The sequence below is a fragment of the Diadema setosum genome, chromosome 18 (assembly GCF_964275005.1).
Source record: "Diadema setosum chromosome 18, eeDiaSeto1, whole genome shotgun sequence".
NCBI classification, from domain to species: domain Eukaryota; kingdom Metazoa; phylum Echinodermata; class Echinoidea; order Diadematoida; family Diadematidae; genus Diadema; species Diadema setosum.
In genome coordinates, this window is record NC_092702.1 from 15,076,819 (window position 1) to 15,097,971 (window position 21,153).

A 21,153-nucleotide genomic window follows, 5' to 3' on the forward strand; every position below is an offset into this window, starting at 1 on the left:
GGAATCATAACATCTTCTGATCGTTATTAAAATCAAGATATAGAATCTCTCAAATCAAAAGCGGTTTTCTGATTTTGCGTCATTTTCTAAATTCAAAGACTTCAATGAGGGATTCACTTCTTTTCATATACCATGTAAGCCTTATAGCGGATAATTTACTTTTAATATCAGAGTGCAAGCAGAAAGAATCAGCAGAAGTTAAAGAGGAAGAATTGGAAAATTTTCTCTTGTTTCTTTTCCCATTTTCACATTTATTTTTTTGTCATTTTCGGGAAATCCAATAGTCACGTTATGATGGGTGTAAAAAGACATAATAAAGCTGAACTTTAAACGAACCTGGCGTAGCAGAGGAATTGTCTGAGCTGATAGCATTATTGCAGTGAAGAGCTACAGACGAGGAGAAAGGGACCAATGGAGAGGGACAGTGGGAGGAATGCGATGGAAGATAAAGGGGAGAGAGAAAGAGAGGAATAGACAACGAAAGATTACAGGGATGAATGAGAGGAAGAAGGGAGAGGGGAAGATACCGGGGGGGGGGGGGGAGATGAGGGGAAGATGAAGAGGGATAGAGGGGGAGAAATAGAGAGCGAGAAAAGCTTATCCGAATCAAATAAACAGAAGACGCCTGGAGATATAGCGTTAGACATTTCACTGACAAGCTTTGCGACAGAAATTGCAACTGACTCGCATATTTACTCGAGCAGATTTGATTTCACAAATAACGCCTGTTTATTATCAGCGCCTCAAGAATGACGCAGAGTGCAGGCTCCTGAGATACTACAAGTTGACCTGATTCTTTTTCCTTTCTTTACTATTTTTTCTTCTTCACTTTGTAACGAGAAATGGAGGAAATAATGCAAGAAAATCTCTCTGAATAAACGTAAACGCGTTGAGAAGAGGAAGAGGGTAACTAAACATAATGGCGAAGGGAGGCCTTACCATTGTAATGCTGGAATAAATTGTCCGTGTGCATCTAGTATGTATAAATTTATGCACATCATCATTATTATAGATTATTATTCAGCAATGCCTTTACCATCTGAAATACTTTTTCTCCGAGTTACTCGAGTTGAGACAAAGATAAAACCAGAAATTAATCAAACGCTATCCTCTAGGATAAAGCAGGGTTCCCACTTAGCCGAGTTGTAATGGCGAATTATGGCGAGTTTAATCTAGCGAGTTACCGAAATGAGGCACTCGCAATAACTCGCGCTTAAAGCTCTTCATATAACTCAGAATAACCCCCGATAACTCGACACGGCTCGGTGTACCTCGGCACAGCTCTGCTTGAAGTCGCGAGCAAATCCTCAATTTTTGAAAACGTCCGGTTGTTCAACTGTGGTTCAACACGAGATTGAGATGTCTTCAAAACTGAATGGCCATTGAAAAGAAACCGTTCCAATGAGTTTTCAATGCTCGATCTTTGCATAGAACCAGCTGACACCACATTGTCGCTTTTTATGCCCGTCAAAGGGATAGTACAATAGTATTGGTGGGGATGAGGATTGAGCTTGTAACTTTTTGCAAGATACTAAGAAACCACTTATGAAATGTCACAGAACATACCATTTTCAGAGAAATTCTAATTCTATGATGAAAATCGGTTTTGAAATGGCTGAGACATCCAAAAACAAAGTAAAACAAAGATATACTGATAAAAGGTGGGTCCCACGCATTTTATTAGGTTCGCTTGTTTTGGATATCTCAGCCATTTCAAAACCAATATTTATCAAAGAAAGGTTGAAACTTATTGGAATTACATGCTCTTTCATATTTCAGATGAGATTTCTCATTATGTCACCAAAAAAGTCGAAAACCTGAAACCAGGTCTCAACCAAATCTATATAATCCCTTTAAACAAAATGCGATCTCAACAGGTAAAGTCGTTCTTAAAGGCCATGTATAGATGTTTGGAACTATGTTTAGTTGATAATGTATTTTCTTAAGGCAAATATCCCATGAAGACATTTTATGAAGCATCCTGCTAATAAGACTTCGTATATATAGGAACTGGTAATATCAAAATCAACAAATGTCAACACAAGCCGCAAGTCATTTATGTAAGAACGACCAGTTTAGACAAGTGATGTTGCACTTTTCTCGTAAAGTCAATAAAAGTAGAAAATAAAAGATCAGTACGCTACTATAGTGTCTCACACAATGGTAATTTCTCATGAGAGAACAAAATAAAAACCGTTAATGAAGCCAGCTACTATTCCAACTTGTGGTATATGCGTGCAGTGTTCATACAAACACAATACACACAAATACACATCACTCAGGGGGTTGATCATAGCTCAATGGCTTGATTAATGAACCAATATTCACAGGTATGAGAACTCTCCGCGACAGATTTACATTATGTAATTTTGCGAGTATTAATCAAACGATCCGAGATTTGGGCCAGTTTATAAGGGACAAAGTTTTTTCTTCATTAATCACATGCTATAAATCCTCCTGTAAATACATTGTTTGTGTTTAGAAAAAAAAAAGAGCTTCCTGAATAATTAAAACCCGTACTCACGAAACATTCTGTTTCTCCAATGAACCATGAAAACTGTACCAACGATCATTACTCTAAATCATATTGCAAGAATACTGTAGATGAGGTCATATAGGCAGACCCCACTCTACCCCCCCCCCCCCCACACACACACACATACACACCGTAATTTCCAAATCATCCCTTCTGGAGACTGCATTTGGGTAACAGGCTTTTAACGTCATGTGACATAAGCACGAACTACTGATGCGTTGAGATGGGAAGAGTGCTGGCATACAGTCGAGCGCCTTTTATTGCCATGAAGGATTTCAGAGGCATCTCCCAGTTGGTGCTGTAATCCGTCGTCTCGGAGATTCCGAGATGGAGTAATTCTAATACAATATTAATAGACATGTCACAATTAGTTTCCCTTAGTGGCGGATAAATGAAGGTAATATTGTTGTAGGTTTACAAGGTAAAACTTTATACAGATACCATTGATTGAATGATTTGCTCGGTCTACAACATGAGCCGTCAAATTGTACCCTATATTATTATTATTATTATAATCATTGACGCTTCAAAGAGTCACTGCGACGTATTTCGCTGATTTCGGAACCTAACTCCGAGTTGTTCTCATAAAGCATCAAGACTTTACAGTATCATTTTTGCAGTTCACGAAAAGCTGCTCTTATAAGTATTGTTTATATTTTGTTTGTTCATGTTATGTAATGCTGTGCCATTTGTGAAACATTTATGATTATCATGAAAAAGAATTAAATCAAATCAATTCCTTGTATTGATTTATGTTCGATTGCTTTGAGGACACAATATGCAAGTACTATTATTCAGTAGGGAATACACGCTTCTATCTAGCGCAAACCTCCTATTACGATGTCACCAATCAGCTTCCGGTGTCAAACTGCCACAATGTGATGTTGTGTCCATTATGTCCAGTTCACATCCTTTTAACTTACTACTATCCTACTTACTATTCTATGCTACTACTATTATAATACTAATGAAAATTGTAATGATAATAAGAATAATATTAGTATACACGTGCCAAGAAAACACTAGAACACTATGCATAAACTATTAGCTGTTTGATTTCAATGTGAGTGCACAAAGTCCACACACTCGCCTACAGACCAAAAGAGACGCCTGAGCTCACAAATGCATACATTTGTATACTCTCTCTCTCTCTCTCTCTCCCTCCCTCTCTCTCTCCATTTTCTATTTCTTTCTTTCACTTTCTCTTCCTTCGTCAGCTGTATATGTCAGTTATTTTCTATCCATTCCAAACTAGTATCCATCCATGTATTCTGTTATAATTACCTTTATATCTATTCTCCCTGTCTGTCAACCCATATATCAGTTTTGCTCTTTAACCCTTTCTGTGCCGGGGTGTACTATCATGGTGAGTGTGTACAATGCTTTGGAGTTTTCAGCGCCAATCAACATTCAAAGTACACAAAGGGTTAATTTGCCTACCTGTATCTCTCAACCTCTATTATTTTGAACACACGCACACACACACACACACACACACACACACACACACCCAACACATCCACACACACCACACACACATACACACCCACTCGCACAAATGCTACGTGTTATGTCTTGACGAAAACAAAGGAAACGAAAGACTTGATTGGTCATTAGGAGTGAGGAATATAAACAGAGAGAGAAAAATCGATACAATACGTCATTAGCGTTTGTTCACTTTCCTTGATTTGGTGAGCTGGCATCTTCGATGGCTTTGACTTTTCCCATTAATCGGACGTTGGGTTTGTATTCTGCTTTTAACATACGAGCTGATTTTTTTTTTTTTTTAATTCTCAAGGTCTCAAGGTCCAATGTCTCTCTAATGAGGTGACTTAGGTTGCTCGTATGTCGGAGCGAAATCACGCAAACGGCATTGGGGGAAGAGAGAAAGACAAGAGAGGTGGGGGAGAAGGGAGAGGGAGAGGGGGAGAAGAACAGACCGAGAGAGAGGGCACGTCAATAGTAAAAGGGCCACTTCGACGAACTGAAGACCAGGATTTTTAACAACACACTCCTCATTATAGCATACTCTGCAAAGCGCCACAGACGTCTTTATGTTGCTACCAGCGGCGGGGTGATTCAGTATAATCATTATGAATGTCTGATGTTATCTAGTAAGTTCTCTTTCAACAAGCTAGAATTTTTGGTTAGAGATCGAGGCTCAGAAGTTTAGTGGTCTTACAGCCTTGACGGCACGATGCAAATGCAGACCTTAACAATCATGCACCTTGTGATCTTTGGTTGAGTTATACAATTTAAAGACGGTACGGAAGTAGAGCCTATAATCATTTTGCTTAAATGGAAATTTTCTGAGTTTCTATTTCTTTTCCACTGTCTGACAAAAAAAAAAAAAGTGCTGTTGAAAGTTGTGCGTGAGCTGATGTCGTTGATGAGGCCGTCATCAAATTCAAGCTGACCGTCTTCTGCATTGTGTTTTCAATAATTCGATTGAATAATCAATGATTTTTTTTTCCAACTGATTGTGTGTGATTATAACTCACCTATACAATATCTTGTTATTGGTCCATTATATATTATTATATATAAGTTATTTCATTCATTTTATGTTGGAAATAATATGACTAGAATTTGAAATTTTTATGTTACGTTGTATATACTCTGTGAAAAAAGCAGAAATCAAAATCAAATGAAATCAAAAGCAAATGTTAAGCTGTTGTTGATGTTGTTGCTCAATCGTATTTATTGTCTCTCGCAAGGTATAATGACCTCCACTTCGGTCTTACCGTAGGAAGGATGCGATGGAATATTATTTTTTTTTTTCAAAACATACTCCTCCTCTTCCTTTTCCTTCTCCTCATCCTTCTCCGTATCCTCCTCCTCCTCCTCCTCTAACCCCCCCCCCCCTCCATATCTACTCCCATCATTTGACCTCCAGATATCTCCATATCCTGAGCATGCACACACTTAATGACAACAAATGTAATTGCCGAGCGCGTGGTGCACTCTACTCCAATTAAATGCCCGCCTTCGGACGATCTGTCTTTGCGGAACGCGGAGAACATGGCCCGAGATTCGGGCGCAATTAAACTGCCCCGGCCGCGCCGTGAGCTTAATGACTCGGCTCAAACAAGACGAAATTTAGAGCACATTTTGGGATGCTGTTATTTCCCTCTCCTTATCTCTCTCCCTCTCCCTCTCTTCCTCCTCACTCGCCCATTACTGACCATGGTGAATTACTGACCGTGCAGTCCGCAGTGTGCAATCACTATCCATCAAATCCACATTCCGTAACAAGTTCTCAAGACTTGTCACTGTTTTGTATACTGCAATATAGTAGTAATGTTATTGTTGTCACTATTGTACTATTGTTCTGTTGTACGACGATAACGCCTCCTACAGCTGACCTGTACTTGACGGAACAAGGAGGAGGAGGAGGAGGAGGAGGAGGAGGAGGAGGAGGAGATAGAGGAGATGGAGGAAGAGGGGAGAACATTCTCGTACACTTTAATCCTGTCAGGATTAAAATCTTAAAATGCCACTGTCGTTGCGAATACATAAACATAATATATTACCGAAGGTAAATGGCCTTATTAAAACCAATAACACACACTGTGAGTCATCTGTGAATATGTCAGGTGTAAGACCAAAGCTCTTTTAGACTCCAATTTGACTGCAAAATGAGAGTGACTCTGCGACCAGTTGGGATGGTAAAAATTACTCAAGAAATGAATGCGTATATTAATACGTGAGACTGTCATGACCTTTACAATCATGATTGTACCTTGGCATTTACACGTGTTTTGGACTTTGAATTGAAAACATACTAGTTGCTGTTTTGTGAGTGAAAGCTATTCTTCGACCAAATTTGAGAGTGGCTCTGAGACATCACATGACATAGGCCCTTCAACAACAACAACAGCAAAAGCAAACGGACAAAATACTAAAGAATTCAGCATTACAAAGTTACAAAAGAGAAAACCAAAACTCGGCGATAAGTAAATGATGATAATTCTGGATACCAAGCATCATTAAATGTACATCAGTATTTAATACTGATCATAACACACAGAGTAAAAACAAAAAGAAAAAAAATCATAGTTATCTCTTCTTTTTTTTTATTCAAAGTTCCCCTTCTGTAGGTAAAGCTGGGGCGAAAAGGGTCCCCGGGGTTAAGGGGAGAGGGTCGCCCCCCCCCCCCCCTCTGCCTTGTTTGTATGCATTAAATTCTCAACATCTCTCCTGAGTAGGAGAATGCGAGCTCTGTAATATCGAGTATTTGCCATAGCCTACAGCAGACTCCACAACCCTCCTAAGAGACCAGTGCACTTACAGTCTACGGTGCGTTCGCTTGTCTTACAAGCTGGAATAGAAGAACAAATAGGAGGAGACCCCCCGCCTCTGTTCACATTATACCCTAGATGAAAATTTCAATGCGCGGGTGAATGTAGTACCTATGCAGGCGGCCGACTAGTCGACCTGAGTTTGGGGGCTAACTTGCATCAGCAGGGGATACATTCGCGGTGGTGTTATAAATATCATTAGCCTCGCCACGTGGAGGGAGGGAGAGAGAGAGAAACAGGTAGAGAGAAGGAAGAAGAGTGAGAGAGAGGGAGGAAGAGGGAGAGAGAGAAGGAGAAAGAGGTGGATTCGCCGCATGTGGTGATTCGAACGACTCGGTCGGAAAGCTTTCTCGTAATCCAGCTGGTTAGGGAATTTCATCCCCGATTTCGACGCGCCGACTCCACGCCGCGCTGAGAACGAAATTTCCGTGCCTCCACAATAGAAAGTGGCTGATTTGTGACGGTGAGCAGTATTTGCCAATTGACACATTTTAAGTGCGGCGACTGAGTTTCGTTCATTCGAAGCGCTTTACCGCCACTACAAAAGTCGTCTACCACGCTTCAGAGCTGGCGGGTAACACCAGGAACGCTTCATACACTCATCAGGATATACTGGACTTTTAACTGGACTTACCTTTGATTTGAAACGCCTCGCGGACAGGATAGCGTTATCAGACTACATTGACTAAGCTCTCGGCTATACATTTCAAAACAAAAACAACAACGATAACTAATAACAGTCATTGCAGTGCTGACAATCCGCTTGAATCCGCCACGATATTTGGCAATCAACCAATTTATTGGCTAATCGCCAGAGCAGAAACATAAATCACTGGACACGGGCGAGACGATTATTGGCTGAGCAGCAAGATGGCGGCGGCCGGAATCCGTTCAGCGGGATCTTCAAATCACAGGCGCTGTAAGTGGAAGAAAACAACACACACAGGAATACATGCATACACACACTCACACACTCACACAGACACACACACACACACACACACACACACACACACACAAACAGACACACATTTACACACAAATATTCACATTAGCACGTTAAAAGGCATCTTGCCAATCAAAAACTGATAAAACGACGACAAAACTAAAGACATCTAATATCATTCGTTATTTGTTATTTGTGTGTGGTTTTTAGCTGTAGCCTTCTACGTTTTTTTTTTTTTTTGATGTAGTGCACTTTTTTGTGTGTGAGAAATTTTGCCTTTAAGGTTTTTGTCGTATGTTAAAGAGTCGATTATTTTGTTATTTTCTTTTTGACAGCAATGAACACAAGAAAATTTTGAAAGACACAGTTATTCCTGAGAGAACCGTGGGATGATATTTATAAGTCCTTAACACTTTATTATTTTTTTTAATGTCCTGTACTTCTCGTCTCTTGCAACATTACGCATCAACTCCTTTATACCTACCATGAGACAATTAAGTGGTATACATGTACTTCGTGACGTGAATGTTGTATTTGGAATTAACCTACATGTGCGGGGAAAGATGTCATGGTATTAACTTCCCCTTTTTTCTTTCACTTTTCCCTCTTCTTCCTTTTTTCTTTGATTCTAACTTGCTATAAATAATGTTGACTATCCACTCCTTGCATGCTGTGGAACAGGTTATTTGTTTCGTGATCTGAATGTTCCACAGGATTTAATCTGCCTGTGCAGCTTGTAGTCAGACACGTTCCAGTCATTGCTCCCCGCCTTTTTTTTTTTTTTTTTTTTTTGTATGGCTGGAGCTGAAGACAGGAATATAATAATAGTTCTGTATAGTACGTGTTAATCAGGTTGGTAGCTGTGACTTATAATCACAGGTCGCGGTGAAGTGTGTGTGTGTACTGGACTTCATGAATCTATTATAACGACCCGTAAAATGGGCTGCAATTGAGACCTAGCATAGACGTATAAAATAAGAATGTATGTGTGCTGTGTGTGTGTGTGTGTGGTACCTGCTGTCATGTTTGTCCAAAGAGTAGTGTGTGTCAATATGAACTTTCATCTCCAGTGTCTACACACATCGTCTACTTTATATGACACCATACGAGCTTTTTAGTATCCGCCTCCATGAATTGGTAATTTCCTGTATATTTCCACAACGCATCGACATGTATGATTATGTATATACATATATATATATATATATATATATATATATGTATATATTTTTTTTATTTATTTGTAGTTGTGTCGATGTATGTGAATAAAGACACAGAAAGAGAAAGAAAAGAAAAATTTGAGAAAAGACATCATATTTTTTAATCTTAAATCATCATACCAAATTGCAGCATATACTATGTGCGCGAAATATATGCACGATTTTAACTGGTAGCGAATGTCCAGTAACTTTGGAAAACAAATTATAGATGGTTTATATGACCAATGATATATACATATACATATACATATATACATATACATATATATATATATATATATTGTACCTTTGATTTAACTGTTAACAGAAAGGTAGACAAAATGATCTTTTATAACAGTGATGAATTAACATGACATATATATATATATATATATATATATATATATACAGTCAGACCATTATGTTATGTTACTCCCGCACGCACTGCGCACGGGGTCGCTTCGTGCGGCTGCGTGCAGGTTCGTGCGATCTCGCACGGGAGTGTATGGCTCCGTGCGCCCCTGTACGCGCCCGTGCGTAGTCGTGCACCTCCGTGCGGATCTGCACGCCCCCGTGCAGATCCGCACGCCTGCGTGCGGATCCATACTCCCTCGCACGCTGTCGCACGGACCCGTGCGGGTCGGGCGCACGGACCCGTGCGGCTTTTGGGTGCGATTTCGCACGGCCCCGTGCCGCCAGTGCTTGGTTCCCGCAGTGCTTACACGGTACGTGTGTATCAGGTGTATACCGCGTGCGAGTCCATGCGCCATTCCCCGGCCGACAGTTTCAGCGCAAGCGTGAAATGAGACGATTCCCGACAATACGAAAGGCTTGTTACTTGCGCCAAGGAGCTTCAAACCCTTGCTTGCTTATTGCCAGTCAGTCGGCAAGCCGAAAAACCCCGTCTAGAATATCTAAGTTCTCGCACGGGTGACCTCGAGTTGACCCCGCAGATCATGATCACTGAATTACAGTTTCACATGATTTTTTTTTTTTTAATTTGACAGGTTAAGGTTAAAACCTGAATGCAATATTGTTTAAATTTTCCAAGAGACATGAAAGGTCATCGACTTCGTGCATGGCTAATTCATTACCGATGTCCCGGAAATAATGGGTTCACATACTCGTCTAAAATTCCCCTAAGAGTCTTCTTTTTCATTGTAGGGCACTAACGAACGCATACCATGTAAAAGGAAAATTATTATCCAGCTATAAGATGATACCTAAGGTGTAACGTGATGATTAGATGGGTCAGCAGCGAGCGCCAGCTGAAATCATAAGGATATTATTCCTTTACTCGGCACGAAATCGCGAAAATATTGTACTGTCCCACATATAGAAATTGACGTGTTCCATGGAGGCCCTTTGTGTGTTATGAGCGACCCCAGCGTAACTGACATGGTCAATTATAAGCGTCTACTAGCTGTGATAATCTGTGTTTGTGTCTGTCGGTGGGCATTATGTACAAGTAGCCTATTGCCTCTTGCTTGGCCTCTCTCTCTCTCTCTCTCTCTCTTCTCTCTCTCTCTCTCTCAACAAGTCATGAATTCACTTTACCCATCATGCCTAATCGAACTACGACATGATTGAGGTAACCGCGCCTTTTTATTCTCATAGTCGAAATCAAACTAATTCTTTACATAATTAAAAAAAATCTTCATATAATTTCTCAAAATACTCAAAAGATGGCCTCAGTCAAAACTTTCTACAAAGATTGCATACGCCAATCTTTACGGCCTAAACAAGTTTTTTTAGAGAGCTATTAGTTCACCCTGTGACGATGACTTCGATTGCGTTTTGAACTTGTACCGAACTACTTTCAACACAACAGTATTACCTTTATAGTTCGATTGATGAACTAGTCTTTTGAATTGATAACCGACATTCGTAATCGTAAGCATACAGTAACAAAATACTGTCAATAACAGTTGGAAAATGCAAATGCTATAATAATAGCGCGAAATACACGAGTAACGATCATCTTCATACATTCTAATTCCCAAGTGATGTCGCTTCGAAAATGACACATGGTTTGACTACTGCTTCAAGCAAAGAAAAGTAAAAGGAATGGGATATACTTCTAATGATAATATCACGCCGTACAGGGCATTCCACTGTATTTGGTAATGTCGGTTACGTTTTTGTGCGCTTTACGTACGGAAAATAAAAGGCAGATTGATGCTATTAAATGCTAACACAACGCATTCAAATGATTTTTCGAAATAGACCGTGTACAATGTAATGTTTTAGTATTCGGTTTGAAACTTTAAATTTGCGAGTCCTTTATAAAGTCATATGGGTTATTACATTATCAATTCAAGCAAAAATTACAGTACTTTAAGGATTCGGATTTGCTCAGAAGATTAACAATGCTATCTTTGGCAATAGTTTGCAACAGAGACAATCCGCTTCAATAGATATACAATATAATTCTGTTTTCATAAATAGAAATGAAAACGTAAATAAGTCAACTTTATAACTTCAATGAGCTTTCTCACCAACTGAACTTGATTTGATCTGCCGTGCATGATATCGCTGTGTGTTCTATTAATTCTATGATATTTTTTAATTTGATATTGTTTAATTGGCACGCGTGTTTTCTTTTTTTTTATGCAGAATATTTCAGGTAAGTATAATTCATTGAAGCTAATAATGTTTGTACATATGACGTGTTCGTTGTTTTGTATTTTCATTTTTATAATATATCACGTGTCCATTATCTGATTATGACTACGAAAATATGACAACTGTTTAAATGCGGAGTATGTACTGGAACACTAGTGTCTCCCACCAGTATAGACAAACTATTTTCTAGTCGTCTATCCCCACTTGAAATGGAAATGAAATTACACACCAAAAAAAAAAAAAAAAAAAAAAAAAAAAAGAAGAAAGGAAACGAAGTTCAATTTTCAGTAGATTTCAACTGTTTTGTTTAGTGCCTGATACATATAATGGGCAAAATTCTTTAGCGCATAAGCAATCACACAACTTTTGAGAATAAATGTATGTCTTAATGATTGTATCTTATGGAAGAAAACTCGTCTCCTTGCCTGAATTTTAGCTTCTTCTTTTTCAAGCTTGCGGGAAAGAAATAGTTGAACATCAACCGCAATCATAAAGAGAAGCCACATCCTTAAAAACGAACACAGGAGTACTGAGACGCACTACGAAATGCTTCCTTTTGTTGGGGGGGGGGGGGTTATTGATTATTCTGAAGGTTCATAGATCACACAATTCATATGGTTCGCTATTAGCTTAGGTTCGTTAAGAAAAAAAATAATAAACAGATAAATGCGTTCCTTTTCCCGTGGTTCCTTTACCCGAAAGTAATCAAGCAATCACTTATTTCAGTATAAGATTTGTGAATACAAAACGATACGACGACGGCCTTTAAAGCATTAATTCCGAATATAATTGTAAATATGACTATCGGTCTATACTCAACTTCTCAAATGCAGAAAGATTGCAATTGTAAATGTGGTGTTCTGTAAAAAAATAAAAAATAAAAAAAAATAAAAATAGGTTTAAGCTACAAGTTAATGGTTCTTTATATGCTATGGTATCATAAAAGTGACCGAGAATAAGAAGCACTATAATTTTGAATTAATATGATACAATCATAATTATAAAAAAAAAAAAAACAACATGAAGCTGTTAGGCCTATACATCAACATTTGCTTCTGATACGTATAGTATAAATTATGTGCAGCTTTGGCAAGCGCGATAAAAGATAATGTGGACGCAACGCCTATAAGGGAAATGTGCCTAATATGGCGGGAATTCAGAATGTTACGGCTGTATACAGCTGCAGCAGAGCAGGCACGAAAGCAGTCGTTGATGCTCTGCAACATTACGACCATGTGCATTATTAGAGGGTTTTTAGTACACGCAAAGAACACGATCTGAAAAGACGACTATCGTTAATTAACTTCATTAACTTCCTCTATTGATGCTGTCTTTTGAATCCCCGCCTACAATGGGTTCTCAGGTTCTATTCACTCTAGTAGTCCATGGGCCAGGCCAGATATTGGTACCATCTGAGGTGGCAATACCTTTTTGGTGTCATTTTGTTTGTCGGGCATAGATATGCCTATCAAGCTATGATAGCATTTCCAAATGAGTAGCTTAGTCATAGTAAATTAATTTTAAACCAATTTGGTCTCGTTGTTATATCCCTCTACTTCTGAATTGAGACCAACCGCTATACAAAGAAGAGTACTGTCTTCTGTATGTTCACAGGTGTTCTGTTGTAAACGCGGTGCGCTTAGTCTTTATTCAAGGCAGCGAAGGGAATATCCAAAGCTTATAAAAGCTTATAAAACAGTGTATATCCCTTTATCTAAAAACAACAACAACAGTAAAGCAATTATTTATCATTTTCCGCTGAAAACGCTACGGTGAAAACGCTAATACCATGCCAATGTCGCTTTATTTCCATTCAAACAATGAAATATTATGCAAAAACAATGTACCGGTACACTACAATACATTATAATTGATAATGTTGTAAATGAACAGAGTGATTTTTGTTTATAATTGATGTATTTGTTGAGAGGGTGGTATAAAAACAGTATAGATAATCCCTTTTATTAGGAACTTTAGATATGATAACGGTACATTGTTCTAGATAAAGGCTAAGCGCATTGCACCGCGTGACAGCTGTGGACATCATAACCCTTTGGATATTCCCTTCGCTGCCTTGAATAAAGACTAAGCGCATCGCGTTTACAACAGAACACCTGTGGACATACAGAAGGCAGTGCTCTTCTTTGTATAGCGGTTAGTTTCGATTCAGAAGTATAGGGATATAAAAACGAAACCAAATTGGTTAAGAATTCATTTATTATGACTAAGCTACTCATTTGGAAATGCTATCATAGCTTGATAAGCGTATCTATGTCCGACAAACAAAATGACACCAAAAAGGTTTTGCCACCTCGAGTGGTACCAACAACCCATTTTTCGGGTCTTGGCCCATGGACTATAGGTATTGGTACTTGCTAAACGCATCTCCTTTAGTTTCCATTGACAACAATATGGGAGGAGAATGGAAGCGATCAAGGCCCTCGCTAAAAGACGCTTGTTGTAATACGCATTGCGTGCCTTTCTTTCTTTCTTTCTACTGTTTCCTATTGTTTGTGAGTTAAAAACTTGCGGCAACTAAGTCACCGCAGCCGACACACAACGCTTACCGACTCATTCATGCGGCGGCAGCGGCACGGACACAAATTAACGCACTTCAGTTTACATTCGGGCTGCCGTATTGGTTAGAATAGTTAATGATAGACCTGTCCTGCGATTGGGTCATTATCTTACACATCCAAGCTATGCCGTATACGGTAGTGCGTGCGATTGAGCGTAAACGCCGTCGCTAAGCAGGACTGTTGTATTGTTTCGCCTATAGTGAAAGAAACAGGTTGTTAGCTTGAACATAGCCCGAACTTTAAGAGCGATTTTCTCCGTTATTTAGAAAATGGACTGACATCATAAGCGTAGATAATATTCGTTTCTATGATCCATAAGGATGTCCAAATGAGTTGTATTACATATCAGTGTAAAGCTTAGTGTCTGTAGAATTCACATATAGGCATAACTACGATCTCATTTTTTGCGACTTTTGACTCATTCCGACGGAGCGCATCACGTGTGTGGCGCTCCGACAAAATGAGTCATAAGTCGCACGGCGAGTTTTCCCGTAATGAGCCGCAAATGAAGGGGAAGCAGTGCTCGGGTCGAATTTTTTTTTATACGGATTTTGATTCCTTGATGTTTTATCTGTTTGTACAGAAAATTTCAGCGTGTAAAAATGAGTACAAGTGTCCCAAATCACAGTTTTTCTGAGACAATTTTTTTGGTTACATTTTTTTCGAACGCTCGCCTTTGCGTTGCGTTTCGCACCTATTGTTCTTGCCCGATTGAGACTCCACCTCCGTTTCTAGGGTGTATGCTAATGAGGCATTGCTCTTGACCCCATTGAAGACAAAACAAAGCATGGTGCGCGCGGCGGTCAAGCGGTGAGGGCTTTAGAATTACGCAATAATAGTGAGCTGACCAAGGCTATCGATTGCATGACCAGCGAGTTTAGTTTGATACATGCCCTCCATTTCATGAAGTGGTGATTGATGTGACGCACAAAATGAAAAAAAAAAAAAAACCCAAGTTCGACTTTCAGTAGATTTCAACCGTTTTGTATAGTGCCTGATTCATGTAATGGACACAATTCTTTAGCACATAAGCAATCACACAACTTTCGGGAATAGATGTATGTCTTAATGATTGTATCTCATGGAAGAAAACTCGTCTCCTTGCCTGAATTTTAGCTTCTTCCTGTTCAAGCTTGCGTGAAAGAAATAGTTGAACATCAATCGCAATCATTAAGAGAGGCACATCCTTAAAAAATAAGCACAGGAGTACTGTTTTCTGTATGTTCCGTAGAGCTGTAAAATGCAGCTCTATGGTATGTTCACAGGTATTCTGTTGTAAACGCGGTGCGCTTAGTCTTTATTCTAGACGGCGAAGGGAATATCCAAAGCTTTTGATACAGTGTATATCCTTTTATCTAAAAACAACAACAACAACAACCAAAAAAAAAAAAAGATTCCTCTTGAATTTTACCGTATTTTGCAATTATCTATCATTTTCCAGCAAAAACGCTAGTGTGAAAACCCTAACACCACGCCGATGTCGCTTTATTTTCATCCAACAAAAAAGGATAATGCAAAAACAATGGACCGGTACACTACAATGCATTATAATGAATAATATTGTAAATAAACAGAGTGATTTTTGTTTAAAATTGATTTATTTGTTTAGAGGGTAGTATAAAAATAGTAAAGATAATCCCTTATATGAGGAACTTTAGATATGATAACGGTACATTGGTCCAGATAAAGACTAAGCGCACCGCGTGACAGCTGTGGACATCATAACCCTTTGGATATTCCCTTCGCTGCCTTGAATAAAGACTAAGCGCATCGCGTTTACAACAGAACACCTGTGGACGTACGGAAGACAGTGCTCTTCTTTTTATAGCGGTTAGTTTCGATTCAGAAGTATAGGGATATAAAAACGAGACCAAATCGGTTAAAAAAAAATCATTTTTTATGACTAAGCTACTCATTTGGAAATGCTATCATAGCTTCATAAGCATATCTCTGCCCGACAAACAAACTGACACCAAAAAGGTTTTGCCACCTCAGGTGGTACCAACAACCCATTTTTCGGGTCTTGGCCCATGGACTATAAATTGAAGTGTGTTCATGCTACATTTGAAGGGATAGCCAATAACGAAGGGAAAACAAACCTGAATGGCCATCTTCAGGAAGCTATTTTTTGTTGGCGATTATGAATTACTTAACTATGAAATTGAAATAAAAACATACAGAAAAACGACTGCAAAATCGTTGCATAATGGGCCATTATTTATAATCAAGTTTCCATTACTTTTCTTTTATGATACATTTCCTTCGATTAGTGCTCCTTTATTCTTTCCCATTACATTTCATCACTTTCCTTTCCAGCTATCCACTTCATTCCCGCCTACAAACGTATACAGATATTTTGCCCGTATATACAATCTCAAAAGATATTGCCATAACATAGATAGGCAAACCTGACCGGATGTAACATTACATTTCGATTGCTAAAGTGTGATCGGATTACCATCCATCAAAAAGAATTTAGAAGACCATCATATTTCTCTCCCCCCCACCCTCTTTGATCTCTCTCCCTCTCTTTCCAGTTATCCAATTCTTTGATTGAATAATATCATTAGTGAAGATCACTTCTCGATGATGCTTTGCCTGTATTATATATATATATATATATATATATATATATATATATATATATATATATATATATATATATATTTATATATTTATATATATATATATATATATATATATATATATATATATATATATACAACAATATCTAATATATGTACATTCATCAAACAACATCTAAAGACCAGCCTATTTTTCTCCCTCTCTCTTTCTCTCCCTTTCAATCTTTCTTCTCATCGCATAGATTCCAGTGTTTCGCCTGAAGACCGGAAGACCTCATAAATGTTCTATCAAATATACAAATTCCACAAAACAATAGTCTTTCCGGTTAGTGATGAGTTTTCATCATAATAATATTATAACAAATAACTTCTGTCTTATCACTATGTGAAATCTTATTTCATGTGATTCGTAATGAGCAATACTTCTTGGCAGTAGAGTTTTAAGTCAATTATAACATTGTACATACAATTGGCAGCATTTAACCCCTACTGTTGAATCACAAATGTGCTCGTTGATCTCTTTTATTTATCCCATGGAAACCCTAAGTCATATCTGTAGGCAGACATAGTGGATAATTCCAGAAAGCAAACTTCTTATACAAAAAAAAAAGAAGAAGAAACTTCTGTGTGGATGGCAGGTACCGCAATAGCATGGATTTTTTTCAGATTTAGTTATCATAAGTTGTCAAAGAAAGCAAGAAAGATGCAATGATTTATTTGAATATTGAAAATCCCATCAGGCTCTTGTCAACATTATGAATGGGATAATTGCTGAAACAAAACCGAGAAACTAACTCAAATGAAAGATTGGTCTGCGAAACTCAACTTCGATGTTGCTTGAAGTTGTTTTGTTTTTTTTTCCTTTCTCTCATACCTATGAATGACAGTCTGATTATGTCATTTACAGGTCGTTCAAATAATCTACTTGGCCAACAAACCAAATAGAGGATATTCTGTATAACATTCATGCAACGCAAGAGCCGATGGTTATTGCCTTTATGGGGTCCTATATATTCATCATGGTGAAACACAGCCTCACATATGCGAATGTTTTACGCAAGAATACTTTGAATAGACCAGGTGGCCAGAGTATCAGGTTACATTGTACCTCATTGAATAGACAGGATGTTGATATAAAGACATTCCTGGACGCGCTCGTAGAAAAGTCGGGGATTATGAGCATAATAGAGAAGTTCAAAGGCCGATTACAGACGGTCTCTTTTTTTCTGCACCGGTCCATAGAATGCATTTGCCTTCGTAGAAATAGTAAGGCGCTAATTCCTGTAAGAGGCTTAATTAAGGAGTTCGTTCAACCCACCCCGCAGAAAAGGTTTGACCAGACAAGGTGGTAGATGGGACCTCTATGAACATCCCCAGGTAGTATGTGGTTCCAAATTGTGGTGTCAGTAGAATTTTACTGGCCACTTTTCATCATGATTTGTTGGAACAAACGTAAAAGAGTCTGCACACGCCAAGACTATTACACGCACCACTAGCACTGCTACAGGCGCCAGTGCCAATGCTGCGTGTAGTAGTCTCAGCGCGCATATACTTTTTCTTCGATAAACAAGGGTTTTGCCTGCAAACTAACTTTTCACGCCAAGCTGGGTTCGGTGTATTGTAGTTTCTAGCCGTTTTTATTTCGTCTTTATTTCAAGAGTTCAAGCAAGCCGAGTGAGAGCGCATACCCGGTGATTGTGACGACCGAATCGCAATCACTGGGTGTGTGCTCTCATTCCACTTAGCGCAATATATACAGCGGGCTTCTGCATAATACACAAGCTGCAACTCAGAGAAATAAAGACGAAAAAACGGCTGGAAATTAAGACTAGGGTCGGTAAACGCTTGTCGCTATTTGGGGCACTGAAAACGACAAACTCACACAGTTTTTACATTTATTTCATGAAGAATTCATCAAAACTGCATAAAACTTTATATGTACATGTTGCTAGAGATGTCATCCATACAGTGGGATTCATTGTAAGTTATAATATTGTGCATGGTTACCATGGTAACCGGATGCCTAAAGGTGACTGGTAACCCCCAAATGCCTCCTGCTGCTGCAAACATTGTTTTTTTTTTTTGGTTTTTTTAAATCTTATAGATGCAATAAAAGAAACACACAATTTTTTATTGATTTTCGTTAAAAAAGTTTTCCCTGTTGCCATGGCAACAAGTATTATCCAATCAGAATTTAGTTGTCAGTAACTCAAAAACTAAAGCCCATAATTTCAAAAAGCTCAATAAGCATGTCCTTCTGCATAAAGTGTACGACATCAGGTATATGTGAAGAATATTTTGAAGCATTCTCAAGTTACAGCAAAATTTGTAAGCAAAGGCATAATAAACAGCCATTGAAAGAAAGATATCATTTTCAAATAGTAAAATGCATGAAAAAGTAGCATCCGTCGTACTTTCAACACAAATTTGACTTCAAAGCATAGGCAAATGTATATAGTTTTTAATAATGTATGGACACAAATTTCCCTTAAAAATAAGATGAATACAGAAAGCAAAGCCAATATTCTATAGTAGCTCTTTCGAGTATTTACAGAGCGATGGTTATTCAAAACAATCCTGGAAAAGAGCAGAGGAAAGCAATTGATTGTTTATGTTCTTAAAGGAAGTTTATTCAAGAATACCGATAAATTCCTTTCTAAAGAAGGAATATACACGTGCGATGGATTAGCCATCAAAGAATTAAGCGTACCTTTGTGTTCGTTAGCTATTGTAAAAAAAAAAAAATAATAATATATATATATATATATATATATATATATATATATATATATATAATGAAATGAAATATCATGATATGTAAATTTTATTCAAAGCGTGCAGTAATGAATTAATGCTGAGGAGAGAATGAGGGAAAATCTTGGGCGTCTTTTCCCTTTTTATCCAGACTAATTTTACAGTGTAGAGCTCATCTACAATGAATGATGTCCACGAAAGGCAAAAGAAACAAACCTGTCTAAATTCCAGATATTTTTGGGAGTTACCAATCACCTGTAGGCATCCGGTTACCATGGTAACCATGCACAATTTCATACCTTACAATGTATCCCATTGTATTGCTGACATCTCTAGCAACATGCACATATATAGTTTTAAGGAGTTTCGATGAATCCTTCATGAAATAAATGCAAAAACTGTGATAATTTTGTCATTTTCAGTGCCCCAATAGCAACAAGCGTTACCGACCCTAGTCTTAATTTCTAGCTGTTTTTATTTCGCCTTTATTTCTCTGTGTTACAGCCTGTGTATTGTGCAGAAGCCCGCTGTATTGCGCTAAGCCGAGTGAGGGTGCGTGCTCAATGATTGCCACAAAAATCGGTTCGGGCGTCACAATCGCTGGGTATGCACTCTCACTTGGCTTGCTTCAACTTGGAGAAATAAAGACGAAATAAAAACGTCTGGAAACTACACTACACCGACCCCAGCTTAGCGTGAAAAGTTAGTTTGCAGGCAAAAACCGATGTTTGTCGCGGAAAGAGTCTTTGTACGCTAAGACTATAACAGGCACCACTGGCATTGGCGCCTGTAGCAGTGCTAGTGGTACGTGTATTAGTCTTACTGTGCGCAGACGCTTCCTCAAAGAATATGGTCATGTCGCAACTAAAATGGCCTGTAAAATTTCGTTGATACCACAATTTGATATCACATACTACCTAGGGGTGTTCCAGAGGGTCCAACCGACCACCCCATGCAGTCAAACCTTTTCTGCGGGGTGGGTTGAACGAAGTCAGTTTTTCTGGGTCGCTGCGCCTGGACTATATACATTATGCTTATTGAATGAGATTAGTTCTTCATTTCTTTCTTGTCTTTTATCGGGGGATGACTGGTACTGTATAAACAATTAAACAAATATTGATTTACACTCATGACATAAGAGAAGAACAATTCAGCAAAATTAGCCGTCTGTTATGAGAGATTGAAGAATGCCAGGAGAAATGTTGTTTATTTCAACAAAGATATTGCCTTTTCCTTATTTTCTCAAGTGATGTAATAATTTTAGGCCTTCAAGCCTGTGTGGCTTGTGCTTGTCATACTTCTATGATCATGTCGGCTTCTTCTACAGCTGCTGGAGTATACGCGATGGCCAGCCTTTTTTCGTTGTTGCTAAATTGAATTAACTTCTGCGTCGAATTCGGGAATGGTCACCTGCGACCCTGTTTGAAAAGACGCTCTCTCACATGGAGACGAATTTGAATTGTCTACGGGCATTCTAATTTGAATACGGTTTTTTTTTTTTTTTTTTTTGAAGTGATAGGATATAGTGAGAGGAAACTGAGATTGAATTATGAACATATTCATGGCGCTATCTTTTTTTTCTTTTATTTTGTCGACGAGTTTGAATTACATAACTGTAAAATTAGAAA